Source organism: Malaclemys terrapin, chromosome 5 (assembly GCF_027887155.1).
Source record: "Malaclemys terrapin pileata isolate rMalTer1 chromosome 5, rMalTer1.hap1, whole genome shotgun sequence".
Lineage (NCBI taxonomy): Eukaryota > Metazoa > Chordata > Testudines > Emydidae > Malaclemys > Malaclemys terrapin.
In genome coordinates this window covers 70,356,147-70,368,343 of record NC_071509.1, presented here as the reverse complement: position 1 = coordinate 70,368,343, position 12,197 = coordinate 70,356,147, and positions in this window count along the sequence as shown.

Sequence of the window (12,197 nt, the reverse complement as noted above, 5' to 3'; positions counted from 1 at the left end):
CTTCTTTTCCGTGGGTCTAGATGATGAAGATGTCATCAGTGTAGCGCTTCCTCAGCTCTCGTTCCCTAACGCCCCTACTCTACTTGCACAGTGGCAGGGTGCTGCTGTAAACACACCTCATCAACCCCTACCATGCCAGCCCCAATCAAGGTAGATTGATTGGGGCTGGTTGAAAAGCCTTATGTCTGCCTGGTGATTGGCAACACCTGCCAACCTGATAGGCAGGTGCTTCAAAGGCTGGGAAGGAGGCAGAAGGAAGGAGGCAGACAGAGAGAGAGAGAGATCTGTCAGGGAGGGAGGTAGAAGCCCTCTAGCTGGTTACTGACCTAGCCTGCGGTAGGCGAGAAACCTGTAAGGATTGTATATAGTTGGATACTGGTGGTGGGAAAACACTTAAAGAATAACAGACACAGGTGTTGCACAGAGCTGAAATCTCCCTGGACTTATTTGGGAGGGCAACTGGACCCTGAAGAAGGGGGGCCAGCTGTGCACCCCATGATACCCCTTTATTAGACTATGACTTAAAAATTCTACAACAGAAAGGAAGAAACCATGTATAATTTTGACCTATTCCATACCAGCATCTGTAGTATTAATTATGTTTGAGACGTCATCATTTTTAAAAACCAGAGCTATCTTAACAGTTGACCCAATGAAATAAAAAAATTTAATAATTTACTGTACCTTTGAGATTGTAAGTATGTACTTTCTCTGTATTTGGGTTTGATCAAATTGGGTAATATGATACAGCTACTCAAATTTTAAAAACTCCTAATTTTGAAAAAAAAAAGTCAAACTTTTGAAGGAAAGAGGTAAAAAAAATTGTGAAAACTATTCCATTTTTGACCCACTCTATAAAACAGGAATATCTCTCTATCTTTAATGTATTATTCTGAACAAACAATGTTCTCGCTCACAAAATCACATGCTTACTGCACATGTTATGCAAAGCCTGCATAACCAGTTAATCAGCTCTTACTGTTGCTCTATCTTAAAACAGAGGGTATAGTTGTCACACTAGTTCTAAAGTTCAGTGAGTTGTTTTGACTTTGCTGTGTACTAAATATCTGAAATAAAGACAACCTACAGTAGACACTCTTAAGGACAGCTGCAGAGCAGAGTGAAACTGAAGTGGTCATATGATAGGAAATGAATACAACAAATCTATATTCGTGCTAACACGGATAATATTAGGAACACCAGCTGTTCTTAGTCACAATGATTGTTCTATCTATATTTAACTGAACTTTTTTCAAATTCCATTCAACAAGAAAATAGTAGTTTTGCTATTTACACTATGTTTACAATTCTTCTTCTAATTTTTCTCTGTTGGGCCTGATTCTCATTTATTCTAATAGGGCTCTTTATTATTATTCTAATACTGAGAGGGAGGCAAGGAGACTATAGTCACAATCCCAGCCCTTGTGTAGCTTGAGCTCCCGGACAGACTAGTATCGGTGGGCAGTTTTGCCAAACCCAAGTGTTCAAAAAATACATCACCGCCACCCCAAATCATGATTGGCTTACAAATGATGAAATGTTAAAAAGGGGTGAGGGGAAGGGTTGCCTTCTGATTTAAAGCCTTAAAGGGTTCATGTTTTCAAGCCTTTCTTTACAATAGGGAGGGCTAGAAACTGCTTTTTTTTTTAAATGATAACTGAGATTCTTGAATAATCACATGACTCCAAGAGTTGGGACGTTAAGAAAAGGAATATTGTGAGAATTGACAATGTTAACTGCTAGTAACCACAAAAGGGGAGAGGACCATCTACTTTCACTCCAACCAAAAGAGCTGAACTCGTTTGGTGAGCTGTCCATGCTGTTCCCTGTTAAAGCATGTAATACTCTTGGAGATGTTGGGCTCAATACTGACCTATTCCTTAATGGTGTAAAAGTCCTTAAACCATTTAGATCTGGCAGAGGTTGTCATCAGTTGCAAAGAATTGCTGGAATGGGCCTTTTTTGCCCATACAAGGGTTAAATTAGATGACCCTTGCGGTCCCTTCTAACCTTCTGATTCTATGATTCTATACCCTCATAACGGGTGGTGTAGGAGTCATGCAAGGACATTTCTGGAGCACAGAGATATGGCTCAGGGTGGCTCTGCGGAAACAGTTTTGTTCTCTGACTGTTGGCAAATAACCCTTTTGTCTGTGCATTTAAAATATATATAAAATACATGTGTGTATTAACACAATGCATTATATTGGGTATATATTAAAACAAAATATCAGAAATATTTAGTATCTATACTCAATCTCTAAAATCCATGGATTGTATTTAATTTTCTATCAATTAATAATATGAAGTAATAGTTTCCCAGAAAGACTTTTGGATAAGGATGTGTGCCGTGCATGTATTATGCACTGTGTAAATTTATAGAACTATGTAAGTGTTTTATAATAATGAGGAAGGTTGTTTTAAAGAGGAATTTAACTTGTTGGAGAACAGATAAGACTTTTAGAGAATGTGAACCTGACTCCCATTTCTCCCTAAAACTGCGAATAGATAGTAGTGGAAGGGGGAAGAGAACCAAGGATCTATTTGTTTACTTTGTGTAATCACTGTGGGGTGCTCAAATGCCACAGTGATGAATGCACTGTAAATACATACGTACATACATAGTTCCTTTGCCAGATCTTAGACAGCAACAGCAAGTAGATCTTTTTCAAAATATGATGATCAAACAGGCCTCATTAACCTATAAGCTAGTCAGGCTTATTAGATACATATCTGTATTTTGTTTTGTTTTCATGGAGAAGAACATTTAAAAGAAAATGTCTCTCAGGGAAGCTGCAGACCTGAAGTCATCAGAAAATTCCACACTTGCATTGATGGGAAAATAGACAGCACATCGTGCTGGTGCCCAACAGAAGGACAAAAGTTTTGTGAATTTCTCTGTTTGCCTGTTGGAAACTATGGGCTTAAGTGCCCAGAGCTGAGCCTGGTGCTAGCTGGTTCAGCCCACAGGCCAGTTAATGAGCCCAGCTCATTGCCTTATAGGTTGGCCTGCCTAGTAGGCTGCAAGGAGTCAATAGGTCTGGATTTAAATTCAGCATCAGGGGTAGGTCACCAGCTGCTCAATGCTTATGACTGCAGCTGTAATCTCTCCTGCGCCTTCCTCTTTCTAGCTGTCACTCTCATCTTGTTCCCAGCATTGCTCCAGATTTGCTCCTGCCTAGTTCCTGTCCCACTTCAATCTGCTGTAGCTCTGCTCCCTTGCGTGGTTCCTGGTTCTGGCTCTGACCCTCAGCTAGTATCCTGGTTCCTGTTCTTGGCTCTAACCAGTAGGCTGGGCTCTGGCTCTAACCACAAGGTCAAACGGCGCATATGCAGGTCCATGATACTGCCTTTCTTCAAAACTAATCTTAACTTTCTCCAATCAAACCTCATCAAGGAAATCCTGCATTTTAGAAAGTGAAATTCTATCAGCTTACCCATCTCACTTTCAAACTGACCCCATTTTTTAGCCCAAGCTCTTCTTTGCACCTTGCACCGCATACTCTATAGGCATCCCTATCTCCTCGTCAGAATAGCCAACATCTACTGTCAACAAACTGTTGAATCGTTAAGCCATATTTGCCACTTCACACCTTATTAATCGGATTCCTTTCTCTATGGCATTCCAAAGTTGCTCATATCTAAACTTCAGGCTATTTAGAACACTGTTACACAAGAGTGCTTACTCAAACACTCTTCTGAAACATTTAGTTTGTCTCTAAAGCTTTGTCTACACTAGCACTTTTGTCAGCAAAACTTTTGTCGGTCAGGGGTGTGGACAGCAATATGTCGGCAGGAGAGTGGCTCCTGCTGACATAGCTACTGCTGCTTATTGGGGGTGGTTTAATTACGCTGGAGGAATAGCTCTCCTGCTGGCATAAAGCAGCTATACAAGAGACCCTGCAGCACAGCTGCAGTTGTACAGCTGTGCCGCTGCAAGGTTTGTAGTGTAGACATTGCCTAAATTAATTTTGGGGGAGGAGGACTTGGGGGTGTATTACCCTTCTTTTGTTTCTTAAAATCTATCTACATTTCTAAGCAAACAATAATTTTGAAAAGAAAACGTTTTGTTTAGAAAATGTCAAAATAAAACACTTAGACTTTATCTTTTTTCTTTTTTTCATTTGCAACTATTTCTTGTTGGATCCAAACTTGCAAATAGTTTCGGTTGACCTGAAACTGTATTTCTTTGGTGAATAAACTGTTGTCTGAAAAATTTTTCCTAGCTCTAATTGCATATAGTAGATGTGTTTACGGATGTCCATGCAGGTACATCATCTGGTGTCTCCTTACTAATGATCATCAGGGCAAGCGAATAAGAGGCAAAGAAGCTGATAAATTGGAGATGATTCAAAGAAGAGCCATGCCATGGTTAAAGGAGTAGTACACATGCCTTATAGTGATAAGCTCAAATAACTCAATCTATTTAGTTTAACAAAGAGAAGGTGAAGGATTACAGTCTATAAGCATCTATAGGAAGAACAAATATTTAATAATGGGTTCTTCAGTCTAGCCAAGAAAAGTAGAACATGATCCAATGGCTGGAAGTTGAAGCTAGACAAATTCAGACTGGAAATAAGGCATATTTTTTTAAGGGGGAGAGCAATTAGTCATTGGAACGGTGTGCCAAGGATCATGGTGGATTCTATATCGCTGACAATTTTTAAATCAAGAGTGGATGTTTTTCTAAAAGACATTCACTAGGAGTTATTTTGGGAGAGTTCTATGGTCTAGTTATTACTTAGTCCTGCCTTAAGTACAGGGGACTGCACTAGATAACCTACTGAGGTCCCTTATAGTCCTACACTTCTATGATTCTATGGCTTCTGTTATACAGGATGATCAAACTAGATGATCACAGTGGTCCCTTTTGCGCCTTGGAATCTATGAAAGTGAGCGACTGGCTATGTCAGTCTATGGATTTGTGAAGAACTAGACTGAATCATAAGAGAACTCCTAAGCCCACTTAATCAATGTCTAAGGGCATGTTTACACTACAAACTTAAGTCAACCTATGATAATTTGATTTACAGCCACCGCAGTAATTGCTCTTTTACAGGCACTCCATTACCCTCCAATCGGTGGTATGCATCCTCACTAGGAGAGCTTCCATTGACTGATGGGGGCAGTGTGGGGGGACTGAGAGCCCGGGGGCCATAGTTTGCCCACCTCTGCTCTAGCTGGAGCCCACCACCACCCCGGCTTTCTTGTCAATTTCACGGCTGGAGCATGGAGTTGTGAAATTGACAAGAATGACAGTCACCAGGGGATGTAAGTAATGCAGTGTCTACACAGACACTAGGTCACCCTAACTACACCAACACAGCCCTATGCCTCTTGTGGAGGTGGAGTTATGTCAGTGTAGTAGGGCACTTAGGGCTTATCTACGCTACCGCTGGATTGGCGGGCAGCGATGGATCCTGCGGGGGTTGATTTATTGCGTCCAGTATCGACTTGGGTACTCCACCAGAACGAAGAGTGCAAGTGGAGTCGACGGGAAAGCGTCAGCTGTCGACTTACCTCACTGAAGACACCGCGGTAAGTAGATCTAAGTACGTCAACTTCAGGTACGCTATTCACGTAGCTGAAGGTGCGTATCTTAAATCGACCCCGCGTGGTAGTGTAGACAAGCCCTTATATCAGCTGGAACATAGCTGTAGTGTGTACAGTGATAATTTGGTCCATGTACGTTGCTTTACATTGACCTAACTCTAATGTAGACCAACCCTAAAATAACATGTATGAATGTTACTTAAAATGTCATCTGTATATGAGACTGATGAAAGGTAAGAAAGCATATGCTTGATTTAATAATTTTAATTAGATTAACTGACCTTTAATAAGTAAGCAATAACATAAGAAAGTGTAGATACAGCAGAATACATTCTCACCATGAGTATAGCAAAGCCAAGGGTCTGTAACCACTCACCCTATATAGCGTTCCCTATATTTCTTATGTCTTAACTGCAGGATTAGCCTGGGTGATCAGCACCCAGGTTAGCCTAGCCTGGAGTGAGCTGTAACATTGCAATGCCATACCTGAATTACTCTGGCCTCACTGGTGCTGTACTTCCACACGTCTCTAGGACTTCAGGGTAAAATATCCCATGGTTCTAGGTGCTGCAATAAACTGAGATGCTCTATGATTCTTCCCCATTTAATTGTAGAACTTTTTTGTCCTTCTAGGCACAAGGGAGGAATTGTGGAAAGGCACTAGAAGACTATTAGCACTTGAGTGATTTAGCCTGTGTCATCACTGAAAAGTGGGTGGGTTATCAGCCCAAGTGACCATGAAACCTAGACTCTAACCCCTTTGCTCAGCTGAGCCAGTTAGCATGGCTTGAAAGTACCGCTAAACTTGGGTGAGAGAATTCTGTGTGTGGATGGGAGTGGAGACGGGGGTTAAGGGTATCATCATGGAAAGAGCTCAGGCTAACTCTGCAGTAAAGACATATCTAGTGTATCCATTCTATCTGAAGCTTGTCTTCATTAGCCCTTTCTTTTTTTTTAACCTTAATATGTTTGTAAAGGCTGATATGGACATTCCCCAATTTTATTCCAGGCTATAGTTGTTTGTTCTTTACCCTAGGTTGATCCCTAGCTATGGTTAAGGTTGCCTAAATGTTTTTATCATCATCCTGTTCTGGACACAGTGCTTTCAGCTTTACTGATTAAAATTTTCCTGCAGGGATAAATGTCCAAAGGTGTATTTATGCACATAGTGAATGTGTACATCTCCTGAAGTGTATGTTGAATGAGGTAGGACTCCATTCTACATGAAAAATGGTGTATAGACACTCTCAATAGAGAAGCATAAAGGGGGGCCGATTGAGGAATGGCTTGGTAAATGGCAGCACTGGTATCTTTCACCCTGGCTGGTAGGCTCAATCCATAGATTAATAGGGGTCTAGAAATTGTTTTCATACTCTTGTGTAGCTGTTGCCCGTGTCCTATCTGTAATACAGTATAGAAATAGTTGATGAGCTAACATTACAGTAATGTTGGTTTATGTATTTAATATGGGGTTTTTTTTTGTCCTGATTTCTCTCACTGCTCTAGTACATTACAGTGACTGTCCCCTAATGAAGAGAGATGGAAACTTCTCCCTCTGGACCCTACCCTTGCCACTCTTTCAGTCAGAGGAGGACATTGGAGAATGACGTGCAATTCTCACTCCCCCGCTGGCTGACTGTAGTGCCTGTACCATATTATCGCTTCCTGCCATCTCAAGGAGCTTGGAACAGAGCTTATAATGCCCGATGACATCTTGGACCTTCTACGTGGAAGGAGGAAAAATCAAATCAGTGGTCACTTTTTTACAATTTTAATATTGTTTTGCTGTGCTATGTACTACAGTAAAGTAACTGAATTGGTAGTTTTAAAGGATCAAAACTTCTGTGTCCATAGCACTCTGTAGAGACGCTATTTTATTTGTATCATACATTCATTTTTTTAAACTATACACCACATATAACATCTCCCTTCCATGTGAAAACAAATGGTTGACAGCTAGCCCAACAAATAGTTTGGATTAGATATTCAAAAGAGCAAAGTGGCTTAGGAGCACACATCCCTCTGACTTTCAATAGGCATTGTGCAGTCCTAAGTGATTTAGGGTCTTCTGAAAATACCATCCCTTGATATTGTGGACACGGTGGGCCAGATGTAGCCCAGATAAAGCCAGGTGCTGGAGATCCCCAGGCAGAAGACCATCAGGGTGAGTTTGTGGAGCTGAAATGTACCTAGAACCTCGTCTGCTGGGAAGGCTCCAACGGGCCAATTCAGCCTGAAATGTGGCAGTGCTAGCTGAGAAGAGGGTATGGCCAGGACAACTGGGGGAGCACGCCTTCATCACAACACCTTAGGGGTTACTATGAAGCTTTGGTAGCAATCCATAGCTTACCCCCAAGACTCTGATGGAAAATCTTAACCAAGTGTGGCAATAAACACCTTCAGGGTTAATCCTCACCCCATAGGGGCCAGGCTTGCACAAAGAGAACCTGACCATGTATGTTACATTGGACAGAAGCCCTAGCTGAACACAGCAAGCAGGGAGTAAACTCTTTGCTCACCTCTACGTATAAAGAGGGGTTATTAAATAGGGGTAAAGGGGTCCAATCATGTAAATGGCAGAAAAACAAGGAGCTCTATAATGCAGTTCTTGGGTACCCAGAAGAAGGGGGCTGAAAGGGGGGGGGCCTCTGAAGAGATAGGGATCTTCACCCCATAGTCAAAGAACTAGATTGTACAACCTGTGAGCCTTCAAACATGGCCTTAAACCTTTAAGAGAGAAACTGTCTTGATGAATAGTTGTTTTTTTTAATTGTTGGATCAAGTGTTTTCTGTTTCGTAGGTTTAGACTAGATTATATGATTTTCCTGGCTATGAATTTTATATTGATGATAATTAGCACCTCAACACTGTATGTTCAAAGAGCTTTAGAAATATTAACTATTGATGGCACAGGATCCATGACTACCCTATTAGCCGTTACCAAATAGTAGTAGTAAAGACTACATTCAGTAAAGATACAAGCCCATCACATACAGTAAATATACGTAACAGAAAAGAATATAATGCTGCATTTTATTGTTTTAGTTATGCTAATAAATATATAACTAATACAAAATATATATCCTTAAATGTATTTGAATGCCTTCTAAGGCCAGATCCTACAAACAGATTCTTTGTGCCTCTGCAGAGCCCCACTGATCTGATTTGCAGGACCAGGCCCCAAACATGTTGTCTATAATAACAGTATTACTAACCCAAGCATACAAAAATCATGAGATTGACTTAAAAATCATGACATTTAAAAATAATAGTAAACAGTTGGATTTCTTTTTGTTTGCTTTCTGGTTTTTGAGCCATTGGCATAATCTTTGGCCCTGCTTTCCTTTGCAATCATGATGGCTAGAAACTTATTTTAAAAAGAGAGAGAGAGAGAGAAAATGGAGACTCTCTCATAATCACCTGTCTATGCAAGGTGGGGCTTTAAGATATGGCTCATGAGAATTGGCAAGTCTGTGTATCTAATAAAGAGATGACACTTTAGATCAAAGAGCATAAAAAAATAAAGGTAAGCATTGTACAAACATATGAAGACATGGTCCCCTATCAATGCTCCTTAAATATTATTGAACTCTGGACTTTGTAGTAAATGTGCAAAGCCTTCCATCATCTTCCTTCCCCTCCCCCCCATCCTTTCATTTAAAGGTTATTATCACAATAGAAACCATACTTTAAAAAGACAAATTTCTTTATCAGTTACTTATAGATTAGAATATTACAGCTCGAAATAATTTTATAAAAACTACATTTCTCTTTGGATTAGGGTCCAATCTGGCACCTCTTATTCAGCCAGAACTCCCACTGCAGCAAAACACTACTGGGAAATATTTAAATCTAAACAAAACAATTTTAATCACTTTATCTTAATTTCATGAAACTATTTCAACAAATATTGTGTTTTGTTAAGCTTTTCATAAACAGAACCTAAATTATCTTTAAGTAAATTAATCACTAAATGTAATACTCTATACTTAATAAATTCTACTATGCCTAGGCAGAGAAGGGGAATGGACTTCCTATTGAAGTCCATGGATATTACCATTAACTTCAGTGTGAGTACGATCAGATATACAGATGCAATCATCTCAATTTCTGCAATGAAGTTATAATTTATCTTGTAATACTTACATTGAAGGGTACAAAAGTTTCCCACTTTATTTTGGGCAAGGAAAATCTACATTTCAAGATGTCATGAAGGTACATAGGATCATCACTTTTTTTTTGTGACCTCTAGGATAAAATTGCAAAGGTGGGATGTCATGCATTAGTGTGAGGAAACACCTAACCAGAGTGGGTAAGCTGAGGACAGTGTGTCAATTGTGAATTTATTTATCTTGGTTTCAAAAGAACAAAATCTACATTGTAGATTACTGGTAGCTAAACGAAATGTTGTGAAGCCCAGGTCTTTTGACTCCCAGCCTTATATCAGCCCACTAGCCTGACTAAACCAGCTTCCTAACTGTTTTCTATTAACTCTCCTTCAGTCTTTGACACATTCCTTCCATGTAATTGACATGTCTACAGGCCCAACTGAATTTCAGTTATTATGTGATTATTACAACAGTTTCAAATCCAGTCTAGGTGGGACCTTAACCATGTTCTGTAATACCAGGTTATCAGATTAAAATCCCATCTGCACGACAGATTGGAATAGTTATAATCAGGTTCCCTGACTCAGAATTGTAGCTTACACAGGACCTGTCTCCTCAAATCACTCTCTGACCTCTCAATCACTCTACTTGTTTTGATTTGGTAACTATTGAATACTCTGTAATTAATACAACTGAATTAATGTTTCAATGACTAAACTCACACTTCTTTGCCTATGGTCAATATAAATCCCCATTTATCTGAGGGGAAAACTCATTACCATGGGCTGTGCAAACACATGAAGAAAAACAGTAGGTCAAAGTCTGGCCCTTCACTCTATCCCTCAGCCAGAGAAAACTGAACTATTAAATGCTTATATGTTAATTATCCTTTTTTTATGTACTTTTATAGTTTTGACATTAGATTTGTTTTGAACAAATGCTTTTACCCTTACTGCTCATTACCTCCATTTTAATTGTTCCTCCTTTTGAAGTCAGTCTTGAATTTTGACCTCTCCATCATGCTTGACAATACACTGAGCAGAAAATTTAATTTAATTGTAAGTTCTGTAAAGAGAAACTCTGTACTAATAGAAAAAACCGTTACTGCAATAGAAATGTTCCTACTAGTGGCAAGGGAGATCTAGGAAAATGACAGGCCAAGAAATGGACTAAGTTTGTTGTTGTTAAAGTCCCTTTTAATTATAAAAACTACATTGACCCTTATTCCTCAATTTCAATAGTGTTATCTAGTTGCTTTCCAAATTAAGCTATCAACAAGAGCAAGGACCAATCATTCTCTGTCAACACAGGCACAATCATAGGCTAAGTTTAGAGCTGTCAACTTGCTCTCATTTGAAGAAGTGACACTGCAATTTCCTGAGTTCTACCGCCACCGTCCAAACCAGACATATACTCCAGCCTTTATCCCCAGAGAACTGGGGCAAAACAAAACAAAAAGGAGAGCTAGGTCGGGGGAAAGGGTTTTGTAGAAAGAAGTTCTAAAAACCTTCCTGGAGCGACCCCTCGGTGAGATCTGTGCGCCACGACAGCACTAGAGAAAAACGCGCTGAGAAATGGAAATCGCGCTCTCGGGCTTGCAGTTGCTTTGTGCGCCGCTGACCTGGCACGCGAGTGCGGCGTCGTTTGGGAGACAAAAGCTCTCCTGCCTTTTCTGGGGGTAACTACGAGCAGGGGCGCTGCAGGAGCAAGGGCTGCCTCACTCGAGCGAGCCCCTTTTCACACATCGGTGGAGCAGGGGAGCTAGTCACCGCGCACACAACAGGCAGCTCTGCAGCCCCAAGGCGTCCGCGTGCAAACATGGCCGTGGCTGGCCAGCAAAACGCCTTCGGCGCGGGGAGGGGAAGCGCAGCTCCCAAAGGACAGAGTTGCCTGTTGCTTGATGGTACCAAGCGGCAGCCGCCGTGGGGCGCAGGGAGTCATTTCCCCGCCTCTCACGCAAGGCCTCACTCATCCCACCACCACCCGGAATAACCCGCCGCACACACAGCACCTCCGCCCGCCAGCGCAAACCACGAGACAGAGATGGGTCTGCTGCCGGGCTGGGCCGAGCCGCTTTGGCAGCAGCGGCGCGTAGGGACCTTGTTCCGGGCAGGGAACAGGGGGTTAGGCTCAGCCAGCGCCGCTGAGAAGTGGCTTTATGGGGGGGAGGGCGCGAGCGGCTCGTATTTCAAATCTTAACGGCTGCTGCTCTGCCAGTTTTTGAATGAGGAAGCAGAGCAGTAGCAGGGCCCAGCGCTGCGCCACCTCCAGGGCTGACGGGGACTGAGGAGGGGACTCTCGCCTGTTCAGCGGAGAACGCAGTTACCAATCTTGCCCCGCCCCCATCAGATGGGGGGGGTGGGAGAGGGGGCAGCCTCATAAACGTCTACAGCGGCCCTCCAGGCCCACCGCAAGCCCTACTCGCGTGGTGCATTTGGGGAGCTGTAGTTTTTCAGCCCTCCCCGCCCTTGCCGACGCTGCAATGATAGAAACTACAGCTCCCATGAGCCCCCTGAGGGGGGAGCCCGCATGCGC